This window comes from Stenella coeruleoalba (assembly GCF_951394435.1).
Source record: "Stenella coeruleoalba genome assembly, chromosome: 12".
Classification (NCBI taxonomy): domain Eukaryota; kingdom Metazoa; phylum Chordata; class Mammalia; order Artiodactyla; family Delphinidae; genus Stenella; species Stenella coeruleoalba.
This window is the reverse complement of record NC_137158.1, coordinates 58,900,028-58,927,610: the sequence shown is the minus strand read 5'-3', so window position 1 is coordinate 58,927,610 and position 27,583 is coordinate 58,900,028. Positions and strand designations below refer to the sequence as shown.

At 38.8% G+C, this 27,583-nt stretch overlaps 1 long non-coding RNA gene across 4 annotated transcripts in view; it reads left to right on the top strand.

Annotated features, from left to right (window-relative positions):
- LOC307195678 overlaps nt 1-27,583 on the top strand; it is a 176,690-nt gene that overhangs the window by 42,827 nt on the left and 106,280 nt on the right. For 3 of the 4 annotated variants that reach the window (XR_013830917.1, XR_013830918.1, XR_013830920.1), the window contains 2 exons: nt 9,523-9,786; nt 10,160-10,268. This is a non-coding gene — a long non-coding RNA (uncharacterized lncRNA). Of the gene's footprint in view, nt 1-9,494; nt 9,787-10,159; nt 10,269-27,583 lie in introns of all 4 variants that reach the window. The other variant, XR_013830919.1, reaches the window with a different exon arrangement.

Here is a 27,583-nt window from a genome sequence, read left to right as displayed (position 1 = left end):
GCTTCGCTTCCAGGAATGCTGTGAAAGCAGCTTTCTAGTGTTTTCAGCTTCTACAGAAAGAGACAGGATCTGCCTTACCTGGGACTTCTAAGGTGCAGAATTCTCTATACAGAGAAAGGAGATGAGGATGCTGGGTCATTAAAGAGACATGACTTCATTTCAGCTGAGTATACACCTGTTAGTTGCATTTACTCTGAATTCACAATTAAGTTTTAATTTACAGCATTTTTCAAGTTCGGTGGGTGTCTCAGTAATATCAAATACCATTTATAAAATGACCATAAAATGTTTCAAGTGCTATTTGTAGCTAATCTCTAATTTTCACAGCCCTCAAAGTAGATATTACGATCCTAATATTAATGATGATGATCATGCTAACTACAAAACTTATAGTAATTAGGATTCATGCATGTTACAGGACAGGCCCCATGCTAAGTGCTTCATCTGTAGAGCCTCATTCAATCTCCCCCTTTTATTATTCCAGTTTTATTCATGAGGAAACTGAGGCCTGAGAGCTTGTGTAACTAGTTCACGGTCAGCCGGGTAGAGAGAGTTGGAGACAAAGACTGGAATCAGTCTAGGTGACTCCATTGCTGGCACTTGCCCCTGTAGCACACTCCAAGACTAGGAAAAATAAGGGTTGCAGCAAAGTTGAGTTTTGGTCTTGGATTTGGCCCAAATTTGTAATTCAACTTTGCTTTGGCTTTGACCTTTGGAAGGCCAAGTAGCTAAATGCTCCTTTCACTGTCATTTGTAGCATCCTTGAACTCTTGATCAGCAAATCGTCATCACATAGGTTTCACTGTATCTAAGCAATATATCAACATCGGCAGTGTGAACAAATCTTGTCATTTGGGTTCATTGTCAATATCTGAATATTCACATTCACACAAAGTAAGCATTCCCAGTGTAACCTGAAGTGAAAATTTCCTCATCAGCCATATGTTTAAATTATATCAGTTGATTGAAATATTTATTATTACAAGACTGAAATGCTTTAAGTTAACGGTGATTGCTGGAGTAGTTAGCTTTATGTACCAAAAACAGTTATTGAAGACTTTAAAATGGTTAAATAAATAAGAAACTAGATTGATAGTTAATGTGAATTAGCTAGATAGCTTTACAGAGATTATCATTTAATTTTTGAATCAAAAACCATCTATAAACTTTTCAATAATAACAAGATTGAATAAAGAAATTAGATTATATTATAATTCTACTCTTCAATGGTTTATTTGGTATGCTGCAATTCTTATTTTAAAAGTATAATCTTTAAATAATTTATGGAATTTTTAGTCATTTAATTCTTTTGAGGCCTTGAGTCTTTTTTTTTGGAAGTTCAGCTCTTTTATTTTTAAGGATAATTTTCTACATGTAATAAATTTATCTTGACTTTTGTTTTTGTTTTTTTTATAATTTTATGGAGTATAGTTAATTTACAATGTTGTGTTAGTTTCGGGTGTACATCAAAGTGATTCAGTTATACATATACATATATTAATTCTTTTTCAGATTATTTTCTTATATAGGTTATCACAGAATATTTAGTAGAGTTCCCTGTACTATATAGTAGGTCCTTGTTGGTTATCTATCTCATATATAGTAAAATCCTGATTTATCCCTCTCCCTGCCCATGTTTTCCCGCTGGTAATCATAAGTCTGTTTTCAATATCTGTAAGTCTGTTTCTGTTTTGTAAATAAATTCATTTGTATCATTTTTAAAAATTAGATTCTACATGTGAGTGATATCATATGATATTTATCTTTGTCTTTCTGACTTACTTCACTTAGTATGATAATCTCTAGGTCCATCCATGGTGCTGCAAATGGCATTATTCCATTCCTTTTTATGGCTGTGTAATATTCCATTGTATATACGTACCACTTCTTTATCTACTCCTCCGTCAATGGAGATTTAGGTTGCTTCCATGTCTTGGCTGCTGTAAATAGTGCTGCAATGAACGTTGGAGGTGCATGTATCTTTTCCAACTATGGTTTTCTCCAGGTATATGCCCAGAAGTGGGATTACAGGACCATATGGTAGTTCTAGTTTTGGTTTCTTAAGGAAGCTCCATACTGTTCTCCATAGTGGCTGTATCAGTTTACATTCCCACCAACAGTGTAGGAGGGTTCCATTTTCTCCACACCCTCTCCAGCATTTATTGTTTGTAGACTTTTTGATGATGGCTGTTCTGACAGGTGTGGTACCTCATTGTAGTTTTGATTTGCATTTCTCTACTAATTAGTGATGTTGAGTATCTTTTCATGTGCTTTTTGGCCATCTGTATGTCTTCTGTGGAGAAATGTCTGTTTAGGTCTTCTGCCCATTTTTTGATTGGGTTGTTTGTTTTTTTGATGTAGAGCTGCATGAACTGTTTGTATATCTCTCCAGTTTTGAAAAGCATTTACTGTCATTCACTCATTCATTCATTCATTCATTCCATCCATCTACAGATAGTTATTGGTACCTTTTTTTGTGCTGAGAATTGCCCTTATTTTTCTCATTTTGTCTGGAATAGTGAAAACTTTGGCTCTGTGCAGAGAGTGGTAATGACACCTCAGAACTTACTACCATTAAGGTTCCCCCTCTGAGATGCCTTGCCTTGTGCTCACCACATTTTTTTGTAGGGGTGCCTCTGATGGACTGAGATTACCAGAAGTTTAACTCATCTCCTACCTAAAAATAAATCAGCCCTCAGCCCTTAAAAGAACTTTCGGGATTTCTTCTTGTGATCTTGGCATTTCACTGCTGAAAGAGATTAGGTATTTTTCAAACTTGGAGGCCTAATCCGGGTCATTTATAGGCATTTTTTTTTTAAATTGGCTTAAAGGGTTTATTCAGCAGTTCCAGAGGATATTTCCATTTTTCCATACAGGCTGCAAAGATATATTTAACCACACAAAATGTTCAGAAAATGTATATTATACTCAACAATCAAGTCTTTTTGATCTTTTAGTGGACATCTTTCTTCCATGGTAGCGTTTCATTTTACTATGTTGAAAAATCCATGGCTTTAAAATTTACTATAGTATGTAATTATTTCAGTTTTTAATTCAATAGAGCTGTTATTCATAGTTATTTGGGGTTTCTTTGTTTGTTCTTTTTTAACATCTTTATTGGAGTATAACTGCTTTACAATGGTGTGTTAGTTTCTGCTGTATAACAAAGTGAATCAGCTATATGTATACATATATCCCCATATCCCCTCCTTCTTGTGTCTCCCTCCCACCCTCCCTACCCCACCCCTCTAGGTGGTCACAAAGCACAGAGCTGATCTCCCTGTGCTATTCGGCTGCTTCCCACTAGTTATCTATTTTACATTTGGTAGTGTATATATGTTAATTCTGCTCTCTCACTTCGTCCCAGCTTACCCTTCCCCCTCCCTGTGTCCTCAAATCCATTCTCTATGTCTGTGTCTTTATTCCTGTCCTGCCCCTAGTTTCTTCAGAACTATTTTAAATTTTTTTTAGGTTCCATATATATGTGTTAGCATACACTATTTGTTTTTCTCTTTCTGACTTATTTCACTCTGTATGACCGTCTCTAGGTCCATCCACCTCACTACAAATAGTTCAGTTTTGTTTCTTTTTATGGCTGAGTAATATTCCATTGTATATATGTGCCACATCTTCTTTATCCATTCATCTGTTGATGGACACTTAGGTTGCTTCCATGTCCTGGCAATTGTAAATAGTGCTGCAATGAACATTCTGGTACAAGTCTATTTTTGAATTATGGTTTTCTGAGGGTATATGCCCAGTAGTGGGATTGCTGGGTCATATGTTAGTTCTATTTTTAGTTTTTTAAGGAACCTCCATACTGTTCTCCATAATGGCTGTATCAATTTACATTCCCACCAAGAGTGCAAAAGGATTCCCTTTTCTCCACATCCTCTCTAGCATTTATTGTTTGTAGAGTTTTTGATGATGGCCATTCTGACTGGTGTGAGGTGATACCTCATTGTAGTTTTTTTTTTTTTAATTATTTATTTATTTAGTCTCACCGGGTCTTAGGTGTGGCCTGTGGGATCCAGTTCCCTGACCAGGGATTGAACCTGGGCCCCCTGCATTGGCAGCCTGGAGTCTTAACCACTGGATCACCAGGGAAGTCCCTTCATTGTAGTTTTGATTTGCATTTCTCTAATGATTAGTGATGTTGAGCATCCCTCATGTGTTTATTGGCCATCTGTATATCTTCTTTGGAGAAATGTCTATTTAGGTCTTCTGCCCAGTTTTGGATTGGGTTGTTTGTTTTTTTGATATTGAGCTGCATAAGCTGCTTGTAAATTTTGGAGATTAATCCTTTGTCAGTTGCTTCATTAGCAAATATTTTCTCCCATTCAGACGGTTGTCTTTTTGTCTTGTTTATGGTTTCCTTTGCTATGAAAAGCTTTTAAGTTTTATTTGGTCCCATTTGTTTATTTTTGTTTTTATTTCCATTTCTCTAGGAGGTGGGTCAAAAAGGATCTTGCTGTGATTTATGTCATAGAGTGTTCTGCCTATGTTTTCCTCTAAGAGTTTGATAGTGTCTGGCCTTACATTTAGGTCTTTAATCCATTTTGAGTTTATTTTTGTGTATGGTGTTAAGGAGTGTTCTAATTTCATTCTTTTACGTGTACCTGTCCCGTTTTCCCAGCATCACTTATTGAAGGGGCTGTCTTTTCTCCATTGTATATTCTTGCCTCTTTATCAAAGATAAGGTGACCATATGTACATGGGTTTCTCTCTGGGCTTTCTATCCTGTTCCATTGATCTACATTTCTGTTTTTGTGCCAGTACCATACTGTCTTGATTACTGTAGCTTTGTAGTATAATCTGAAGACTGGGAGCCTGATTCCTCCAGCTCCATTTTTCTTTCTCAAGATTGCTTTGGCTATTCAGGGTCTTTTGTGTTTCCATACAAATTGTGAAATTTTCTGTTCTAGTTCTGTGAAAAATGCCAGTGGTAGTTTGATAGGGATTGCATTGAATTTGTAGATGGCTTTGGGTAGTAGAGTCATTTTCACAATGTTGATTCTTCCAATCCAAGAACATAGTATATCTCTCCATATATTTGCATCATCTTTAATTTGTGTCTCAGTGCCTTATAGTTTTCTGCATACAGGTCTTTTTCCTCCCTAGGTAGGTTTATTCCTAGGTATTTTATTCTTTTTGTTGCAGTGGTAAATGGGAGTGTTTCCTTAATTTCTCTTTCAGATTTTTCATCATTAGTGTATAGGAATGCCAGAGATTTCTGTGCATTAATTTTGTATCCTCCTACTTTACCAAATTCATTGATTAGCTCTAGTAGTTTTCTGGTAGCCTCTTTAGGATTCTCTATGTATAGTATCATGTCATCTGCAAACAGTGACAGTTTTACTTCTTCTTTTCTGATCTGAATTCCTTTTATTTCTTTTTCTTCTCTGATTGACATGGCTACAACTTCCAAAACTATGTTGAATAAGAGTGGTGAGAGTGGACAACCTTGTTTTTTTCCTCATATTAGAGGACATGGTTTCAGTTTTTCAGCATTGAGAACGATGTTGGCTGTGGGTTTGTCATATATGAGGCCTTAAGTCTTTTATGATAAACAGTCCTCTTTGGATCTTTTTCATTTCGAGAGGATGAATTTTACAAAGCAGAATGCCAATACTGTCATCACAGAATTTTACAAGGAGGAATAAACACTCCAAAATCATGTACAGCAACATCTAGGATGACTCATCCTCAATCCAGACAGAATAAAGAACTTAAAGAGCGTAAAGAAAAGGACAAAGTATTAGCAAAGACTGAGCCCCTCAAGCATATAATATGCTCATGAATCAAACCTTAAAGCACAGACCTTACCAAAAAATGCTTTAAGAAGACAATTTCTTACAATTTTCATTCTACAGAGTCTAGAAACTTAAATAAAAAGTTGGTGAATTGATTGCTCTGGAGTTTAGGCTGCCAATCATTTTTACTAATTGAAACTGAAGGATTTTTTGTTTTGTTTTTTAGGTTTTCCAGGTCTATGAATCCAAAGGTAAAAATCCCTTATAAAGAAGATGTTTCTGTATGTATATGTATAACTGATTCACTTTGTTATAAAGCAGAAACCAACACACCATTGTAAAGCAATTTTACTCCAATAAAGATGTAAAAAAAAAAAAAAGAATATGTTTCTGAGAATAGTTTTCCTGAATTACATTCTGCTATGTATTAAAAGGTTAAAAATATTATCAGATAGGTTAAAGTGTTAAACAATTAAAGTGACTGTTCACTACAGCATTGCAGCTGTAGCACAGATAGCCAACAAACAGCAATATGGTAAAATTGTGTTCTTCCCTTTGAAAAATTTGACTCCTAAAAATGTTAGTAATAAAATCAAAATTTGGGGGCTAAAATTTCATATTTATACATTTTTAAGAAGTTCTTCTTTGAGAGCTGTATTTAGCTTTTGTCTTAGTTTCCAGCCAAGTACTGTTATAAGCAACTTGACCATTCAGCATTCACGCAAAAACGTGTATTATGTTCTCCTCTATCATAAAAATTGTTCCTGCCTGCCCAGAAGGTCAGGTATGCATTTCTTAAAACTTAGAAATAACGAAGTGCTTTGCAGGCAGCAAAGGAATGGCTGAAGCTCACCAACACCAACCCTGGCTTCTCTCCTCTTCTTCACTAGTGGTTTTCTTTCTTTCCAGTGTTCCATGGAGCCACTGGTAACTTTTGCTTCCTTGCTCCACCCAGAGTACTACTTGTTAATTTGATAAGCATTGGAGGGCTGTTGAAGGCTAGCTAAACCAGATCTCACCTTCTACTAAATTGGGGTGGCTGGGAAGCATCACTGCACCACTAAACTAGGCCACTTGGTGGCACCAGAAAGTAAGAGCCAGCATTGCAGGGAAGTCTGATGAGGAGGTAACCAGTTCCTTTGCTTTACAAAGAGAGAGCAAAGGATAAACGGTCATTTTTTGAGGAAACATGGGCTTTGAATGAACCTATTCATTTTCTTCCTTTGTAAAATTAGGGGAGTCAGTGATGGAGGAAGCAGGTATTGGACTAGAGAGAAGATCCCTTCAACCCTTTTAACCTTGACCTGTGTTCCTCATGTGCTTGGTTAATTAGACAAAAAATGATGGTAATAGCCAATATTTATTGTGTGCTTATGATGTGCCAGGGTGCTGAACTATGTGTATTAGCTTATGAGTTTATTTTTGTTTATTATTTTACAAATAATAAATTACAAATAAGAATTTTATAAATCCTTACACCATGATTATAATCATTATGGTGATAATTTTACACAGAAGGAACTTGGTCCTGTAGAGGCTGAATGGCTTGTACAAAGCCACATCGCAAGTAAGTGGTGCAGCTGGGATTTAACCCTGCAGCCAGCCTCCAGAACCTAGGGCTTCATTGCAACACCATGTTCTACTTCTGAGCACCTCTTCCCCTCTACGGGAAGTAAGTTTACTTCTATGGTTTTGGCTCTTTGTTAAGGAAAAGGCTCCCCTACATAAAAAACACAATCCATTTAAGAAATAATAATTATTACTACATTGCTATCATTGGGGAAAAAAAGATGAAGCTCACTTACTATACTTATTACCAAATTTTAAGTTGAAACTGTGTCTTTAAAGATTCAGAAGCATGAGAGTTTTGGCCAGGGACTCCCATTGGAGTCCAACAGTGCCAGTGTGCTTGCTTTTTTAGCCCACGATCCCTGGACAGAAATCTCAGGGGATATTCTTTGTTTCTTATGGCTGTTGTATTCTTGCTTTTACTGCCAGACAAGGAAAGGGACCCTTGGTTTGATCTTCCTTCTCCTCTATGAAAGCATGAGTGACTAACCTCCAAGTCAGCAAGCCGGCCGGCAACGGCCGTGAAGTGTTCTTAATGTCCCTTTCTTCACATCGTTCTTATTACAGATCAGCATTTTGCAGCCGACATGTTTTCCTCCTTTCATTCTCTTTGTTGTTATTGTTTTTCTTGCTTTTATCCTAATCTCTACCTATGCCCAGAATCCACTCATTCTCCAGTTTCTTAAACTTTTAATTAATTTCTTTGAGCTGGATTTTCCTCCTTCCCTGTGAATCTCTCTGGTGCTTCTGGTTGAATCAACCCTATGGCTGGTCTGAGGTCTGGTTAACTTGACTCTTGGGGCAGCTGGGACCTCTGAGGCTCAGGAGTGATATGGGACCAGGTGGGGATAACCTGTGCAGGCCTAGAGTGGTCGGCAGGTGTTCATTTGGTCTGCTCTACATTGGTAATTGGGTTGGTATCGTACAGCTCCAAGAGTGATGGCCTGGTCCAGGTGTGAGGTGTCTGTGTGTTTACAGGCTGGGCCTGTGGTGGGATGGTGGGGGGTAGTTATGCTGCCATGAGATCTGACATGGCCCTCACCCCCTTGGACATCTGCACTGTGGTCAGCTCAGAGTCTCTTGCAGAACGTCGCTGGTTCTGCTGTGGGTGCCCACTGTACGCACCAACCATTGGCTGGTCTTTCTTTTAGTTCTTACCCATTGCTGACAGTCATCAGCATTGTGGTCTTCCAGGATTTCCGTATCTATGGCATGGCTCGAGGACACGCAGTTTTAGAGTAGTCAGGCAGGTTTCTTTGGGATATTTTCTTCCTGGGACATCACAGCATAGACAGTTTCTGTGATGCTGGGCTACTATCGTTTCCAGGGGCAGCCAACTCTGAAGTGATGCTGAAGAGGCCTGAAATGTACATTGAGGGAAAAATGAGTTAAGTCTGGATTTTAGAGGAGTTTAAATGTCAGATGAAGGTCACTGGTGTTTATTCAGTGTGCAGTGGTTTAAAAATAATGCCTAGTATTTGTTCTGATGAGAAAATTCATGTGTGATCTTTGTAGCATGTGTACAGAGAATAATATGGAAAATTTTGACATTGTCATGGTGACTTGGTCTAGAGTACAGCAGTGGAGGTGAGAGGAACTCAGATTCGCGGTGGATTTTGAAGATAGAGTCTTCAGCACTTACTCAAGCCTTTTTCAATGAACATTATGACAGAAACATTTTTTTCCAAATTTACAAAACTATTTCCATATTCTCAGCATTGCAGTCTTTAAACAAAGGGATGATATGACTTGATATGGAAATGAAGAGGGAGCAGGACAGATGAGAATTAGTTAGAAAGCTGTGGAAATCAGCAGAGAGGGGTAATCAGGGCTCAGACTGAACTGACTGCTATGACTGTAGAGATGAAGGATGAGACACAACACAAAAGAATACAGAAATCTGATGACTGACATGGAGAATAGGGCCAAGGGAATAATTCATGATCTCCATACTGGAGATGACTGTTGACAACACTGCGAGTGATTCCGTGTTACCAGACCAAAGGTTGGGGCAAATAATAACTTTGGAGATAATAAGTGGGACATATTGTTTGTGATAATTATCCTCCGGAAGCAAAAACGAAACAAAAGCTGGCCATAGCAAATTTTCTCTTAAAGAAATGGCCCATTTGCAGCCATTAAAAGCACAGATTACTCAATATTCCTTTCAAGTTTTGTCGTTGCTGTCTGCTCGTTATAGGGGGTGTATTAGTGGAATCGTCGGGAGCCGTCTTGGAGGCTGTCAACCACAAGTGGCTTCCTACCTTCTCAGCTGGTTAACAGTTTGTACAACCAGTAGTGAAGCACAGCAGGGAAACCCTGGGAAGACACCCCAATCGGCTCAGGAAACGCAATGCTATATAAAGCTTGGGCTAAAAGACAGAGATGATCTTCCATTCTGAGGAGAAGAGTTTTACGGGTCCATCTCTTTTGTTCCTACTCAAGAATCCCACTGATTTGCCCAGTAAGTGCCTACGCTGGAAAACTGATGTAGTGGTGGGTGAATGGCAGGAGAAAATAGAAGGCTGGTGTCTCGGCTGGAAGCGTAAAAGTAAGCTAACGTGAGGCGGCTCTGCCATCTGGCTTTTTGCTGGGCTGCTCTGACGGAGGGTTCAGAGGCAATGAGGTGATAGCGACTGTAAAACTGGGTTTGGGATTATCTGTGAATTTTTATTATCCACTGGCTCCCTGCTCTCCATTACCAACAATAACAGTGATTTGGCTGTGGAATCAGGAGGTGTGGATGCCACAATACCTGTTGTAAGCAGCTTCCAGGCTTAGGGTAGGACAGTGACTTTTGGATGTGAGGACATAAATTTTCGTTGATCCCTTTCCAGGTTCTCTGCTTTAACTGCAGCTTCTGCCCAGTTTACACGAAGATCATCGAGTTGGAAGCAGCCGCCTATTGCTGTTCTCAGTGTTTTTACATCCCCGAAAGTCATGCAGGTAAATGATGGAGGGGAGAGCCGTGCACCACACTGCTCAGGCTAGAGAGGGCAGGGCAGGTCAGGAGGCGGGATTTTGGTCCTGGCCTGGTCGTGGGATGGGTAGTGGGGCTAGGGGGATGTGACTGCAAACCTGGCTTCTGATCAAAGGATTTGGATGGAATCTGTTAAGATGTGTTGGTAGTCATGGGTGCTAACTAGATTAGCCCTAACTCCTATTGAATTTAGGTAACTGTTTCATTGCATTGTCAGGAGAATGATTAATAATCACTTTGCCAATAGTTGTGGTTTGGTGTTTTGTTTGTATTAGAGGGTGTCCTTGTGGCATCCCTAACCCATCACCATATCCCTGGGTTACCAAAACATGGGTTCAATTCAGTGGAAGTTAGTTAAATGAGTTGTTTGGTGTCGTTTGTTAATTCCTTCATTTGACAAATATTTATTGAAGTCTACTGTGTTTGGGGCTCATTGCTAGGGAGGGACTGACAACTAGTCTGAGCCTCTTACCTCAAAAACCTTTTTGGGGGAGATTTATTGCACACACATGTAACGTGAACAAGCCATGGAGTAGTTCTAATGTTTCACTGTTCAACCGGATATTTGAGAATTAACATTTTTCAGAGCCTTCATCTTCATGCTTCTTAACTTATTTTGTCCTTGCTTATTCTTCTCCATGTTTCTCCTTGGCTGGGCTTTATTTCTCTTCCTCTGATTTATTGAGTCATATCTGAATGCCTCTTTGCTCTGGAAAGTTCTGTTGTAACAAGACATGCAAAGTATATTGATGCTCCACCTTCAGTATTGAGAAGCTACAGGCAGATCAGATTGTTCTAAACTGAAGCATTTTAAATGTAATCGAAGAGCTCACCCTTTATAGAAATCTTCTTGCAACGAATCCTTTGGTAAGTAGAAGGATCCTTTTGTAATGTAGATAACCATCCTTTATTTTATCTGTTGACAAGATCTAAATTTAAGATGGGAGGAAACTGTTATAGTCTTAGAATGAGATTGGAAAACACATCACTTTAAAAAATGACTTGGTTATAATAAGAATTCTATGTAAACACAATCATGAACTGATTTTTTTTTAACATCTTTATTGAGGTATAATTGCTTTACAATGGTGTGTTAGTTTCTGCTTTATAACAAAGTGAATCAGTTATACATATACATATGTTCCCATATCTCTTCCCACTTGCATCTCCCTCCCTCCCACCCTCCCTATCCCACCCCTCCAGGCGGTCACAAAGCACTGAGCCGATATCCCTGTGCCATGCGGCTGCTTCCCAATGAACTGATTTTAAGGTTAATGACAAGTGTGGCAAATACCCAGTCAACATTGAGATTACATTATGTGTTACTTTAAAGGCCCTGAAAGAATGATTGTTTCTATCTTTTAGAAAAGTAATTCCAGGAAAGATAAAGTATGAATATGAATTTTGTACCTGAAAATGAGGATGAGCCCTAATTTTTTTTTTTTAAACTAGATTACCAGTTTATTATAAAAGGATATAACTCAGGAACAGCCAGATGGAAGAGATGCATAGGGCCAGGTGTGGGGAAAGGTTGGGGAGCTTCCATACCCTCTCTGAGCAAACCACTTTCCCTGCATCTGTATGTGTTCACCAACCTGGAAGCTCTCCCAACCTCGTCCTTCTGAGTTTTTTTTTTTTTAAATTGAGGTATAGTTGATGTATAGTATTATGTAAGTTTCAGGTGTACAACATAGTGATCCACAATTTTTAAAGGTTATATTCCACTTATAGTTATTACAAATTGTTGTCTGTAACCCCTGAGTTGTACAGTATACCTTTGTAGCTTATTTATTTTATACATAATAGTTTGTATCTCTTAATTCCCTACCCCCATCTTGCTCCTCCCCTTTTTCCCTCTCCCCACTGGTAACCTGAAGCTAGTTCTCTGTTTCTGTTTTGTTATATTCACTAGTTTTTTTTTTTTTTTAGATTCCACATATAAGTGATATATACAGTATTTGTCTTTCTTGGTCTGAGTTATTTCACTTAGGATAATACCCTCCAAGTTGTTGCAAATGGCAAAATTTCATTCTTTTTTATGGCTGAGTATTATTCCATTGTACATATGTACCATATCTTCTTTAGCCATTCATCTGTTGATGGACACTTAGGTTGCTTCCAGATGTGCCCTAATCTTAGTACGTATTTCTAGTGGATCAATATCTGTCTTTCTTTTTCGTATTTTTTTATTTTTTACTTGTTGACAGTTTGCTTTATTTATTTATTTATGGCTATGTTGGGTCTTCATTTCTGTGCGAGGGCTTTCTCTAGTTGTGGCAAGCGGGGGCCACTCTTCATCACGGTGCGCGGGCCTCTCAGTATCGCAGCCTCTCTTGTTGCGGAGCACAGGCTCCAGACGCGCAGGCTCGGTAATTGTGGCTCACGGGCCCAGTTGCTCCGCGGTATGTGGGATCTTCCCAGACCAGGGCTCGAACCCGTGTCCCCTGCATCGGCAGGCAGATTCTCAACCACTGCGCCACCAGGGAAGCCCAATATCTGTCTTTCTAATAGCAGTGAATGTAATTATTGACACTCAGCAGTGAGCTGCTAGATAAGAGCAATGGGGAGGTGTTAGTGAAGTAATGCATGTAGAGGCTGGGAGTGATTCGGAAGCAGACAGCTACGTTTCTTCTTAGAAATTCAAGTTCCCAAAAAACTGTCATTTTTTTTTTCAGTTCTTCTTTGAAATTATTCTATGAAGTAAAAATTATCTTTTCTTTGTATGTCTGAGTAGAGCAAGGCCTAAAAAAGTTTCAAAATGCTCTAAGTCCTTTGAAACAAGGTACATTAATTATGAATTGAATTGTCTTTCTGTTTCAATTATTTTTTCTCAGCAAAGAGTCACTATAGTATCTAATAGTTAACTAGTGGTATTCTATCTTCGTGGTCAAATGTATATGGGCTAGGGTAGAGTTTATCTTTGCCCAAAACATTAAAAAAGATTTTCATATTTAATTTCAGGATAGTTAAGGATATATATAGGATTAATAAGTTAAACAATAACAAATCACCTGTTTGTTATTAAACAATGTGCTAATTAGAAATAATTTTAGGATAATTAATAAAGGTTGCATCAGCTCTCTATTTGGCAGAACTAATCATTCTTTCTTTTTGTTGGAGAGAATTTAGAAAAGTTGCCTGATATGCCGTCCAGAGAGAATTGTTATTCGTATATATTTGCTTTCAGTCTTTTTTACATTCAGGTGTGTATATAGTTATTGAAATACAGTTAAGATATAATAAGTATAACTCTGCTTTTTCCATTGAATATTGTTAAGTATTTTCATATTATTATATGGAAACTTTTTGGGGGGCAGCATGGAATATTTTCCATTATATTATACTATTTTATTTAATAATTCTCCTGTTGTCAGACATTAAGATTTGTATACATTTCCATTATAATAAATAATATGATAAACAGTGTACATATATCTATCTAAATATAATCCTAGAAATGGAACTGTTGTATAAAAGCTATGACATGACCTTTCAGAAAAGTTGTTCAGTTTCCACTGTATGAGGATAGGGCAAGAAGGCACACCAGTCTCTGCACTTCAGTACAAAGCATGATGTTTTAAAAAGTTGTTGCCCAATTTGATTTTAAAAATGGTATTTTATTGTTTAGGTCACACTTGTTGAATATTAGTAAGATTTAGCTTTCTTTCATTTTTTTAAAATAAATTTATTTATTTAATTTATTTTTGACTGCATTGGGTCTTCATTGTTGTGTGAGGGCTTTCTCTAGTTGCCATGAGCAGGGGCTACTCTTCGTTGCGGTGCGTGGGCTTCTCATTGTGGTGGCTTCTCTTGTTGCAGAGCATGGGCTCTAGGTGCATGGGCTTCAGTAGTTGTGGCACACGAGCTCAGTAGTTGTGGCTCGTGGGCTCTAGAATGCAGGCTCAGTAGCTGTGGCACACGGGCTTAGTCGCTCCACGGCATGTGGGATCTTCCTGGACCAGGGCTCGAACCTGTGTCTCCTGCACTGACAGGCGGATTCTTAACCACTGAGCCACCAGGGAAGCCCTTTCTTTCATTTTTTTGATCATTTATATTTCTTGTTCTGTGAATTTTGGCTGACTCTCTTTTTCATTTTTCTAGTCTATGTACCATAATGATTTCTAATGCTCTTTCTATATTAAGGATATGGACTATAAAATTTTACCAAAACTCATGTCTAGTTAATCATTTGCTTTTGTTTATAAAAATCTTTTGATGTATGGAAATGTTAATTTTTAATGTAGTCAGATATAAGTGTTCTTTTTCTTTGTGGTTTTTTTGTTTTATCTATGAGAAATCCTACATAAAATTTTTCAATAACTACATTTTTCTAGGTCTTATAATTTTTTTTTCATTTAACACTTTGATTTAGCCTTTCTCCAGTTGTGTCTTTGGTGACATTGGTTCTGTGGAGTTATAATAGGTGAGAGGCACAAGTTTCCATGGTCAAAAGTTTGGAAACACAAGGTTATACATTATGTTGATTAAAAAAATTTCAGGGCTTCCCAGAACACTTAACATGCTAACGTACATTGTTTCCTTTATAGAGGGCAAGCAGAGAAAGGATATAACTAGACTTGTTTAATCGACAGATCCTTTTTGTTTTCCTGAGCACTTATTAAGATAAGAACCTCGGAGCACACTTTGGGAAACATGGCTGTGATCCACATCCATCCGTCCGTATAGCCAAGTGTAGTTTAATTATGGGACAAGGTGAGCCTCCCATTTACTTTTCCCCTGAACTCATGAATCATTTGTTTGAGCATCAGAACACCTTTTATTCGATAACCATTGATTTCCTTATTGATTTGTGAATTTGCACATTTTTCCTTTTTAATCTAAGTTGAGACTGATTGGAAAAGGATAAAAATGAAAATGTAGAGAAGCAGCAGACTTGCATCCCTACAAACAAAACCTGAAGGCAATTACATTTCCAAGTATTATGTTAATAACACAAACTGTGTTTAATAATCAGAAACAGGGAAACAGCAGACGGGCTTTAATTAAAGCTTCACATCGCTTTTCTAAATAGCCTTTCATCACATGAACAGCTGCTTCGTGGCACACACAGTAGAAAAACATTTCCATTTGAAAACTTCCTAGCATAAATGTAAAATTTCAGCCAATAGCAGTTCTCAAAATTGGGCTTCTCTGAGTGACTTGTAACTCCTGGATGGTGTATTACATTTTGCTTATTTTGGAAGTTCTTGAGTATTTTATTGGTGTCTATTTCTGATCGAATGCCTTACATCCATCAGACTTAAAAGATATCATTGTGTGTAAAATGCTAAGATTAAAGAAAAATATTAGTTTAAATATGTAGGTGATGACTTCAGATGCAATAACTTTAAAAGGAAAAAAGGCATTAAATGATGAGGACAAATATTAGGGAGTTAGAGAGTTTACTTGCTATCAGTTATTCTGTGCAGTTAACCTCAGGCTGTAGCAGCCACCTGCTTAAACAGCCTGGCCACCAGGAATCTTTTGTTGAAACTGCCAGATGTCTAAGCAGGACAGAGCAGTTGCATAGGTAACACTTTCTAGGAGAATTTTAAGGTATATTTTACTTTTTGATAAATTCTTGAGAAAGCAAGAATGGGTTAAGTGACTCACCCCTTGCTACTTTGCAAACGAAGTCACTTTTTCACTAATGTTCACACGTGGCATCTGATAACTTTTTAGACTGCAGAACTCAAGGGATTCTTGCTCCATTAGATATGCCAAAGCGATTTACAACCGTGATGTGTCCTCTACAGTTAAATTTGAAGACTAAAACAAAACACCATAAGATTATTTAAATGTAAGGGTCCCAAACTCCTAATTTATCCCTAATTAGGAAGCTGGGATTAACATATACACACTATATACATAAAATAGATAATCAACAAGTACCAACTGTATAGTACAGGCAACTCTATTCAATATTCAGTAATAACCGATATGGAAAAAGAATCTGAAAAAGAATAGATATAGGTATATGTATAACGGAATCACTTTTCTGTACACCTGAAACTAACACAACATTGTAAATCAACTATACTCCAATATAAAATAAAAATAAAAAGACTAAAAAAATAAATTTAAGGATCAAATGCTTTCAAGTTCAAATGGAATTTCAGAAGTCATCTAGACCAGAGTAACTTACAGCAGGAAGAAAAATTGTAAAAGTTCTTTTTATCTTCCTTAGGACACTGAGTTGATTCTTCGTCATCAGTCAGGTGTGGGACAATAACAGCCACCAAAATAATTGAAGAGAAGGGTCCTCATTATCACCGCCCCAGGGAGCATAGCCTTTAAGCTTTGTCTGCCCAGACCAATAGTTTCCCACCTGTTTTGGATGTTCATGGGCAGGTGTTCTGCTGCACACGTAGCTTTTAGGGAGAGGAGCTCAGGTCAGGGGAAGCTGCTGAGCTTTGCTCCGGCGTGAGCTACAGCCACAGGCGTGGAAGGACATTCAGAGGTTGCACCCATGCCCGTAGCGCGTCATCTGGTATGTCGAGATTCTGGACTCTCTGCCCATGCATAGATCAGTTGCATGGTGGTTTGGGGGGTTTTTTTTGTTTGTTTTTAACCTGTAGTCTGTCCAATGTATTCATTTCTATATGTAGTATTTTAAGGGTTTTAATTTACATTCTATCAACTTCCAAAATATGTTTAAGATTCAGAGTCTCATGTGCTACCAAATGAGCTGGCTGGGCAACAAAAATATATTTGAAATTGCTTCCCTCATACAGAATAGAACCTAGTATAAAATATGCTTTCCCTAGAGCATAAAACCTGGTATTCTGGTCATTTGGTGAAGAATTCCATACAACTGTTAGTGATATTTGCATCATTCATTCATTCATTCTTTCATTCATCAAACTGTTATCAGGCATCTACTCTATTTTGGGTGCTTGGTTAGTTGTTGGGAATGCAGAGACGTGTGGGATATTGTTTCTTCATCAAAAAACTCAGAGTCAATTGGGAGGGACAGACTTCCCGAGAGAGAGATGAGTGCTGCAAGTTAAGGACTGTCCCAGAAGGACAGGACTGTGGGAGCCCATGTGGGAGCTCAGAGTCCTGAGAACCTGGTGGAGCTGGGAGAGGCTTCCCAGAAAAGGAGACTTTTTTTTAAATTAATTTTTATTGGAGTATAGTTGATTTACAGTGTTATTTTATTTCTGCTGTACAGCAAAGTGAATCAGTTATACATATATCCACTCTTTTTTAGATTCTTTTCCCATATAGGTCATTACAGAGTATTGAGTAGAGTTCCTTGTGCTATACAGTAGGTCCTTGTTGATTATCTATTTTATATATAGTAGTATCTGTATGTCACTCTCAATATCCCAATTTATCCCTCCCCCGCTTCCCCCATGGTAAACATAAGTTTGTTTTCTACACCTGTGACTCTATTTCTGTTTTGTAAATAAGTTCATTTGTAACATTTTTTTAGATTTCACGTACAAGTGATACCATATGATATTTGTCTTTCTCTGTCTGACTTACTTCACTCAGTATGACAATCTCTAGGTCCATCCATGTTGCTGTAAGTGGCATTATTTCATTCTTTTTTAAGGCTGAGTAATATTCCATTGTATATATGTATCACATCTTCTTTTTCCATTCATCTGTCGATAGACATTTAGGTTGCTTCCTAAATGGCTATTGTAAATAATGCTGCTATGAACATAGGGGTGCATGTATATTTTTGAATTATGGTTTTCTCAGGGTATATGCTCAGGAGTGGGATTACTGGGTCATATGGTAGCTCTATTTTTAGTTTTTAAGGAACCTCCATACTGTTCTCCATAGTGGCTGCACCAATTTACATTCCCACCAACAGTGCAGGAGGGTTCCCGAATAGGAGACTTTTGAGATGGGTCCTGAAAGATAAATAGGAATTAACCAGGCTAGCTTGGAGAAGATATTTATCCTGGGAAAATGACAAGCAGGATTAGGTGTAGACAGTCTTGAAAGACCAAAGTTCAGTGTGCTGTGCTGAGTGAGAAGCCCAGAGGTGAGGATAAACAGGGCATCTGGGCCATTTTAGGAAGGGCCTTGACTGTGTGCCAAAATGAGAAGTATCGGGACTTACAGTGTAATGATTAGGACCACAGACTTTAGACCAGCTCTGCAACTCATTAGCTGTGTGTCCTCGGGCAAGTTACTTAACTTCTCTGTATCTCTTTAAAATGGAAATAACAATAGAATTTAAAATTTACCATAAATACTTATGGATATATATCTGTGTGTGTTTGTGTGCGTGTGTATATATATATATATATATATATAGGTATATGTATGTGTATGTATATATGTGTGTGTGTATATATATAGGTGTATATATGTGTGTGAGTATATACATATATAGGTATATGTATGTGTGTGTATACGTGTGTGTGTATATATATAGGTATAGGAATATATATATAGGTATATGTATGTATGTGTATATATATGTGTGTGTGTATATATATAGGTGTAGATATGTGTGTGTGTATATACATATATAGGTATATGTATGTGTGTGTATATATATATATAGGTATATATAGAAAAATATATATAGGTATATGTACGTGTGTGTATGTATGTGTGTGTGAGAGTGTGTGTATACCCACTTAAGAAATGTACCTTAAATAGATAAGATCATCTGAATGTTGTAAATTATTATGTCTGGCACATAGTGAGCACCATGTGAGGGTTCATTATTCTTACTTGGGGAGCTGGAAGTTTTCCGTATGGTAGCCGCGGGCTCCCTCTGCTCGCCCACGCCTTCCGCATACAGTTAGGCATGCGCAGTGTCCGCTGCAGCCAGCCTTGCTCCGTCTCACCCCGCTGCCTGTAGGCACAGTTCCCTCCTAGAGCCTGCCTCATCGTCTCCTAACTCCAGGCAACTTTCCAATCGATTCAGGTAGAATAGGGCGTGCTTTGCAACTTTCCCCACCTCCGTGTGCTTTGATCATTTCCCATGGTTATATTTGTTGGTTTGAATCTCCTGATTGGTATGGACAAACAGTTTCTGGTGATGTAAACACAAATAACATGCACAGACTGAGGGCACAATCCACTTCTTAATTTCCTTGAAAATTCATGAAGTGTTTGAATTGTATTCTGCATCCACCAGAGCCTTTGACCTCTTCTGCTGATGGATAAAGTAAGACTTGGTGCAACACTTCGTCAAAGGCTTCCTGGCTGTTTGCTAAAGGCCGTGTTTCTTAGCAGATGGTGGAAACACCAATTAGGAGTTCTCAGGAGAGCAGTGGGCCCGACAAAGGGTGCAGAGTAAGGGCTGACAAGTAGTCAAGCTGAGGAGGCTGTGGGGTGCAGAGGAGAGCTGTCCTGAGGGTCAGGCGACCAGGCTCTAGATCCTGATGTCAACTTGCTCTGAACTCTGAACCCCTAACTAAATTTTCTGGGTCATTTTCTGGCTCTAAACGCCATGATTCTCTGTCGACTTCTCAGATGTGCATCTCATGGGGATTATTATTAGTTTCTCATAGATAATTTGTGCAAGATGGCCACAGGACACAGTCCCTGGGGTTTCCTTCAGAAACCCAGGGGAGGAGGAACAAGGCCATCTGTCCCGTGGCTCTCTCTTTGCAGCCAGGAGGTTTTTCTTAGGAGCTTTTTGGTAAACCTCTCATTTCTCACTAATTGAAAGTCGCATTTCCATTCTGGAGCCAAGGGGAATGGGATTACCCATTGGCGAGCCAGGACCAACCCTGGAGCTGACATGAGGCACGTGCTATGCGCAGAAGGGGTAGATACCTGAGTTTAATCAGTGTTCAGTTAAGTAGAGGGGGATTGGATGTCTACGTCTGTAGTTTCATGCACGATATGGTTACCAAGGGGGAAGGGGGTCCTGGGATGAATTGGGAGATTGGGATTGACATATATACACTACCATATATAAAGTAGATAACTAATGAGAACCTACGGTATAGCACAGGGAACTCTACTCAGTGCTCTGTGGTGACCTAGATGGGAAGGGGATCTAAGAAAGAGTGGATATATGTACATGTATAACTGATTCACTTTGCTGTACAGCAGAAACTAACACAACATTGTAAAGCAACTATACTCCAATATCAATTAATTTTGAAAAAAGGAAAAAAAAGGCTGATGGCATAGGGTCAGGGGCATGCCTTAGGGTTTTCCATAAATTATCCCCTTTCACAGAATGGGGTGATAATAAATTTTTTCTGTGTGTCTTAACTTGCTTTTTTTTTTTTGCTGTATTTTTATTTTTTAAATTGAAGCATAGTTGATTTACAATGTTGTGTTAGTTTCAGATGTACAGCAAAGTGATTTTATATATATATATATATAAAATATATATGTATTTTTTCAGATTCTTTTCCATTATGTTATTATAAGATATTGAATTTAGTTCCTTGTGCTGTACAGTAGGACCTTGTTGATTATCTATTTTATATATAATAGTGTGTACCTGTTTATTTATCTCTCCCCCCCACCTTTCCCCTTTGGTAATCAGAAATTTGTTTTCGAAGTATGTAAATCTGTTTCTGTTTTGTAAATAAGTTCATTTGTACCGTTTTATTTTTCTTTCTTTCTTTTTTTAGATTCCACATATAAGTGACGTCATATGATATTTGGCTTTCTCTGACTTACTTCTGTCTGACACACTTAGTATGATAATTTCTAGGTCCATCCACATTGCTGGATAATAATTTTTTGTTGTAGTTTCGAGTCCAGTTGTGTCACTGGTGAAGACAGCTCGATACAAGTCTTCTTTGAAAGGGAGACTGATCAATGTTTTGCTGAAATCCAAATGTACCACAGCTATAGCAGAGGCTCGACTTCCAAGTGGAGGAATGCAGGGATTAGTCCCTGGCCTCTTCTCTCTAGCTGTCTCAGGCCCTTGGAGATGTCATCCAGACTCATGGCTTCAAATACTGTCTACATGTTGATGAAGCCAAAATTTGTGTTTCCAACACTGACAGTTGAATTCTATTCCAACTGCTTGTTCTACATTTCAACTTGGATTTTAATAAGCAACTCAAAGACAGCATATCCAAAACTGGGCTCTTGATATTTCTCCCTGCTGTGACTTATCCCTCCCCAGTCTCCTCCATCCTGGGAAAGGCAATTCCATCTGTGCAAGTGGCTCTGAGTAAAGACCTTGAAGACATGACGGATTCCTTTCTTTTCCTCACATCCCTACATACAGTTGATCAGCAAATCTTATTGGTTCTGCCTTAAAAATATATCCAAATTCTACTCATGTTCCATCACCTCCATGGCTACCATCCATGGTCTAAGCCACTATGGCCTGATGATGTCAGTAGATTTCCCAGGGGTCTCCTTGCTTCCTCCTTAACTCTCTTTCAGTCTGTTTTCAACAGAGCAGCCAGAGTGATACTGACTGGATACTGGCTACATACCAGATCATTCCTCTGCTCAAGAGTAAACATTTGAGTCTTTACAAATGGATAATTTATGGAAAACCCCAAGGCATGCCCCTGACCCTATGCCATCAGCCAAGAGTTAATGTTTGAGTCTTTACATTGACCTACAAGACCCCTCCTTACTTTTCTGCCTTCATCTCCCATTATTCTCCCCTGCCCTCATTCAGTTCAGCTCGTACTGCCTCCTCACAGTTCCTCGAACACAGGCTGGCCACACTCTTACCCCAGGACCTTTGCACAAGCTGTTCCATCTACTTGTAATGCTTTCCCCAAGACTTCTCCTTGCCTTCATTTTTAACTTCTTTGCTAAAACATCACCTTCCTGGCTACTCTATTTAAAACTGTACCCTTTCCCAAACTTCCTGTTTTTTTATGTTTAATTTTTCTCCTTAGCACTTATTACTTCCTAACATGCTATATGTTTTACTTATTTATCTTGTTTGTTGTGTGTCTCCCTCGATAGATGTAAATTCCATGAAGGTTGAGATTACTGTTTTTGTTTTATTCACTGCCATATGCTGACAACTTTGAATCATAATAAGCTCTCAGTAAATATCTATTGAATGAATGTTGAATGAATGAACTTATCAGATTGAATTAAATGAAGCCATGATCCTCGGCAGATGAATTGAATCAGGATACCTAAATGGTGGGGGGCAGTGCACTGGAGAATGGACATTTGTCATTTTAAAAGCTACCCATGTGATCTGAGGCACAGGCACTTTGGAACCACTGATCTAAGGTATTCTCTGACCAACAGTATCTGTTTATTTGTCCCCATTAGTCTGGGCGCCTATTTTATGCAGATCCTGAGTATAGATACTGCACAGGCTGTGTGTCTTTTTTATTATATTGGTCATCGTGGGCAAAATCCTGTGATTTAACAAAGGGAGGAAGAATTTTGACCAAAGTAAATTCAAGAAAGCAGGAAACTTGCTTTTGTTTTCACTGATAGCATTTCTTGCCATGTCAATAGTTTACCAGCGTGAAGACACTTTCAATTACACAATGAAATTAGCTCTGTAATTACTTTTGCCACATAAACCTACAACTTCTTGGAGCTATTATTTCAATAATACTTTTCAGAACATATTTGTTCATGTGTTTGCTGGAAGAGGCCAAAACATTGATTTATTTTAGCAGGCTTGAACATTCTCTTTGGGCCATGGCTGTTGTGTGGCGCACGCGCGCGCACACACACACACACACACACACGCGCGCGCGCGCACAGCCTTCACATCAGGTTTCCTTAACCCTAGAGAAATAGCGATAGTTTCAAGCTACATTACAAAAAGAGAGGAGAGTGTCACGTGTGCTCATCTCCTTCCGTTCACTCTGGTTAGATCTGGATCTCTTTTGCTCCAAATTCTTTCTCCTCAGCCCTTACAAAGATAGACCCATTACCATATAAAACATTCTGGTAACAAAAGCTCTCCTCCCCGGGGCTGGGTCCACATCCGGCTCCCCACCCATTCTTCTTCTCTGAAGATGTTCTTTTCACAACACTTTATTTATTTATTTTATTTTTGCTGTGTTGGGGTCTTTGTTTCTGTGCGAGGGCTTTCTCTAGTTGTGGCAAGCGGGGGCCACTCTTCATTGCGGTGCACCGGCCTCTCACTATCGCGGCCTCTCTTGCTGCGGAGTACAGGCTCCAGACATGCAGGCTCAGTAGTTGTGGCTCACGGGCCCAGTTGCTCCACGGCATGTGGGATCCTCCCAGAGCAGGGCTCGAGCCCATGTCCCCTGCATTGGCAGGCAGATTCTCAACCACTGCGCCACCAGGGAAGCCCTTCACAACACTTTAGAGAGGCAGCATCGTAGGATGAGGGGCCCAAGTGCTGAATTTCTCCTTTCTCACCCCTTCCCTTGGCTTGTTTGACACGTATAAGGTCCCAGCATGCCAAAGAGGAAAGTAAATTTGCCTCCACTTCTTCCATGAAAACCTACATGGATTCTGGATTCAAGAGAGAAGGCTGCTGCAATCCCAGACCTCATCATCAGCTACAGAGAATGAGAATAAAAGGAAAAGACTCTCTACCCAGAAGTGAAATGCACCCACAGGCTTTACTCTGCAGACCTTATTTCTTTGGCAATTGTTGGGCCAGCTCTTCACCCACACTTGGAAAACAGACAGGGGCACTTTTTTGTTGTTGTCCTGCCAAGAGTATGTGTCTTTTTTAACTTTCTGTTTTATGCTGGAGTACAGATGTGTTAGTCTCAGATGTACAGCAAAGTGATTCAGTTACACATATACATGTATCTATTCTTTTTCAAATTCTTTTCCCATTTAGGTTATTATAGAATGAGCATAGTTCCCTGTGCTATACAGTAGGTCCTGTTGGTCATCCACTTTAAATATAGCAGTGTGTATGTGTCAATCCCAAACTCCCTAAATATCCCTCCCCCTCACCGTTCCAATGAACTTATTTACAAAACAAACTGACTCACAGGCTTAGAGAACGAACTTATGGTTACCAAGAGTATGCCTTTTTGTAATTTCATAATGTGTTGAGGTGTTAGAAGAGGCTCTGAAGTCCCTACTCATTTGACCAGGATGGAGGTGCCAAAATTGTGGCATTTTTCCTTCCCTCCCTCCCTGTTCTATTTGCAATCCTCCTCCCATAGTTTTCTCCCTCCCAGGCATGTGATGGGACAGCTAGCCTGTCCCAACAGTTTAGCCTGTTGTTGGGCAGCCAGTTGGAAACTCCAGCCTCAGTGATTTTCTGCTTATGGGGTCGAAAGGAGGGCATAAGATGGTGTGTCGTGCTGTGGGAATTGTTCTCACACTGGGGCTCTGTCTGTTCCTTTCACACATACAACCTTGGATTTGGGATTGGAGAGAGACAGACAGAGAGAGAGACAGAGAGAGACAGAGAGAGAGAGTGTGTGTGTGTTTGTGTGTGTGTGTGTGTGGTGTGTGAGGGAAAAGAGCATAGAAAATCTCATTCCCCATCTCCTAATTCCCACACCCAGGCTCAGCACTCCCTTCCTCCACACTGTCTTTCCAGAGAATGACACATCTGAGGTCTCCCCTTAGCATCTACCTAGACTCAAAGTCCAGGCTACATCACTTTCTCAAGGTTTTGCTTTGATAAGTTTTGACGGGACGAGGATACTTGGATGTTTGCTCTTCTCTTGGCTTCTTTGATTGTAGTAACATTGATTTGGATGATTATTTCAGATTTCTCCATTGTCTAACATGTCAGCTGTTCTAACTAATACTTATTCAAAGAAATGGAATGGAGGGATGTGAATCAGAACTGATTAGCTTGGCTATTTGGGAAATTCTAGAGGCTAAGACATTTTCTGATTGTTACTTTGTGTAGAGCATAGAAAAATTAACCTGCTTGTTGAAGTTCTTTTTTATCCTTTTAAACAAGATGGTGGTGACAATGAATCAATTTGTTAACATGGGACTTTGAAATTATAGTGCTTTTTATAGACCCGTGTATCTATATTTTTTCCCAAAGGCAAAGAAACTGAGAGTTGACTGTACATCTATTCAAATGATGCTGTTACATTGCCATTCCAGAAGCATACTTCTGGTGGCGTTCTGTACTTGATAGATGTTCTTATGGTAAATCACTGTAAAATGAGGAAAGGGTTGGGGAAGAGAATCTGGTAGATTGATAAGAGATCTGTGATGTTACTGCATTCTATTCAACTTATGATTCAGAATTTGAACAGCATGTCTGGTTTATCAATCATGATAAAAGGGACAATTTGCCAGACTGTAACATTAGAAACCTTTGCTTTAGGCATTATTTTACGATCTTGACAAGGCTGAGGATTCCAAACTGCTTCATTGGATTATCTTATTTCTATTTGCAGTAGTGCAACCTGTTCCTGCCATTCTGTCAAATGTGTTGAGTGTGAATTGATGGAGTAAATGTTGAATTTACTGTCTAATAAAAGTATCCATTTAAAACATGTTATTGTTTAAGAAAAAGTGCATCTTTTCATAGTTATCAGCTACTAATGGGTGAGCATTACATAAGTTTTTAAAAGCATGACTAAATATTGTGAACATTCACTAAAGTCAGGTGTTTGTAAGAAGTTGACCTGATTTGCATATACATTTATCCACTAGAAGTCAGGTAAAAATAAGTTCTATTTGTAGTATTGTTTTGGTTTTGGTTTTGGTCTTTCTTGGGATGGGATTATCCATTAATACAAAAAAGCTTTACATGGTATACTAACATTTTTCTCTTTCTTGTGGAAATGAAAAAAAAGCCATTAAAGTTGAAAATTTAATTGTAATCATAACAACAACCACAATAATGATTTTTGGCTTTGAAATGACTTTTAAACTTAGTATCTTGGGACTTCCCTGGTGGCGCAGTGGTTAAGAATCCACCTGCCAACACAGGGGACACAGTTTCGATCCCTGATCTGGGAAGATGCCACATGCCGCGGAGCAACTAAGCCTGTGCGCCACAACCACCGAGCCCACATGCCACAACTACTGAAGCCCACGCACCTAGAGCCTGGGCTCCGCAACAACAGAAGCCACCACAATGAGAAGCCTGTGCACCGCAACAAAGAGCAGCCCCTGCTCGCTGCAACTAGAGAAAGCCTGTGCATGGCATCAAAGACCCAATGCAGCCAAAAGTAAAATTTAAAAATTAAAAATATTTATATAAATAAACAATATCTTATTTAATCCTATAATAACTGTATGATGTCAATAGGAGAGGTATTGTTATCGTTATTTACAATAAATATAACTAAGCCTATATTATTGTAGATTAAGTAAATACCAAAGTGTTTCAACTGCCCAGAAAAATAGGGATGAATTTCAGTACTTTTGACTTGAAGCCTTTATGTCCTGCTGATGTTATTGCTATTATTTTACTGTTGAGCTATTTATATCCTAGTGCAGGGTGACCTCAGGAAGTATTTCCCCAAGGTTTTTGATATCTCAAATAATATCAAACTGCTTGAGTAATGGTTCATTGCCAGAGTTCCCCAGACTACCAGGAAGTTCTATCTGGATTTTTCTAACCAGAAGGGAAAATGGCTAGGGTTTCTCTATATCCATGTATCAAGACACCTTCAGTTTCAGGCTGGACTGGTACAGGAAAGTATTTAAGAGCCACACATGAAAATCACTTACACCTTGTGCACTAAGCACAGGAAATTTCAGATAAAATTTCTGTAATTAAGTGGCAGTTTTTACCTTAATAAATGTCAGGATGTTCTACTCATTTTGAGTCTCATAACTATTTGTCTTGTGCTAACAAAAGATATAATGCAGACGCAAATGTTTTTTCAGGGTACACTAGAAATTGTTAGCCGTGATTTCAATCTTTAAGGAGAGGAGAGAGAGATTTTTTGCCCTTTCTGTACTATTTAAAAAATATACATGTATTACTTAAAAATTAAGTTTAAAAATGTACAATACTCATGTAAAGGAGTGAAACACGAGAACTGTAAGCTCATCTTCAGAAGACACAAGAGAACACAGTGTGATGAGGGGTCTCTAAGGCAGGACCTCAGCCTATGTCAGTGGGTCAGACTAGTCGGAGAATTATGGTGGAGCTGCAGCCCGGTACCACCACCAGGGAACCAGCGTTCTGAGTGAATGAAGAACTTGATGATAAAGTAAAAATGAAGGAGTGTATATGCTGAAAGTGATGAGGGAAATCAGCACTTCTATATTCAAAAGCATGTATGTCAGGTATTCTGAAAATTAAAATCACAGCTAACACAAATTTCGATGCAATTTCTTTTCAAATATATGTCTCCATCTCCTTTCAGATGTGTATTTTACCTCAGTTTATTCTTTTTTTTTTTCGGTACGCGGGCCTCTCACTGTTGTGGCCTCTCCTGTTGCAGAGCACAGGCCCCGGACGCTCAGACTC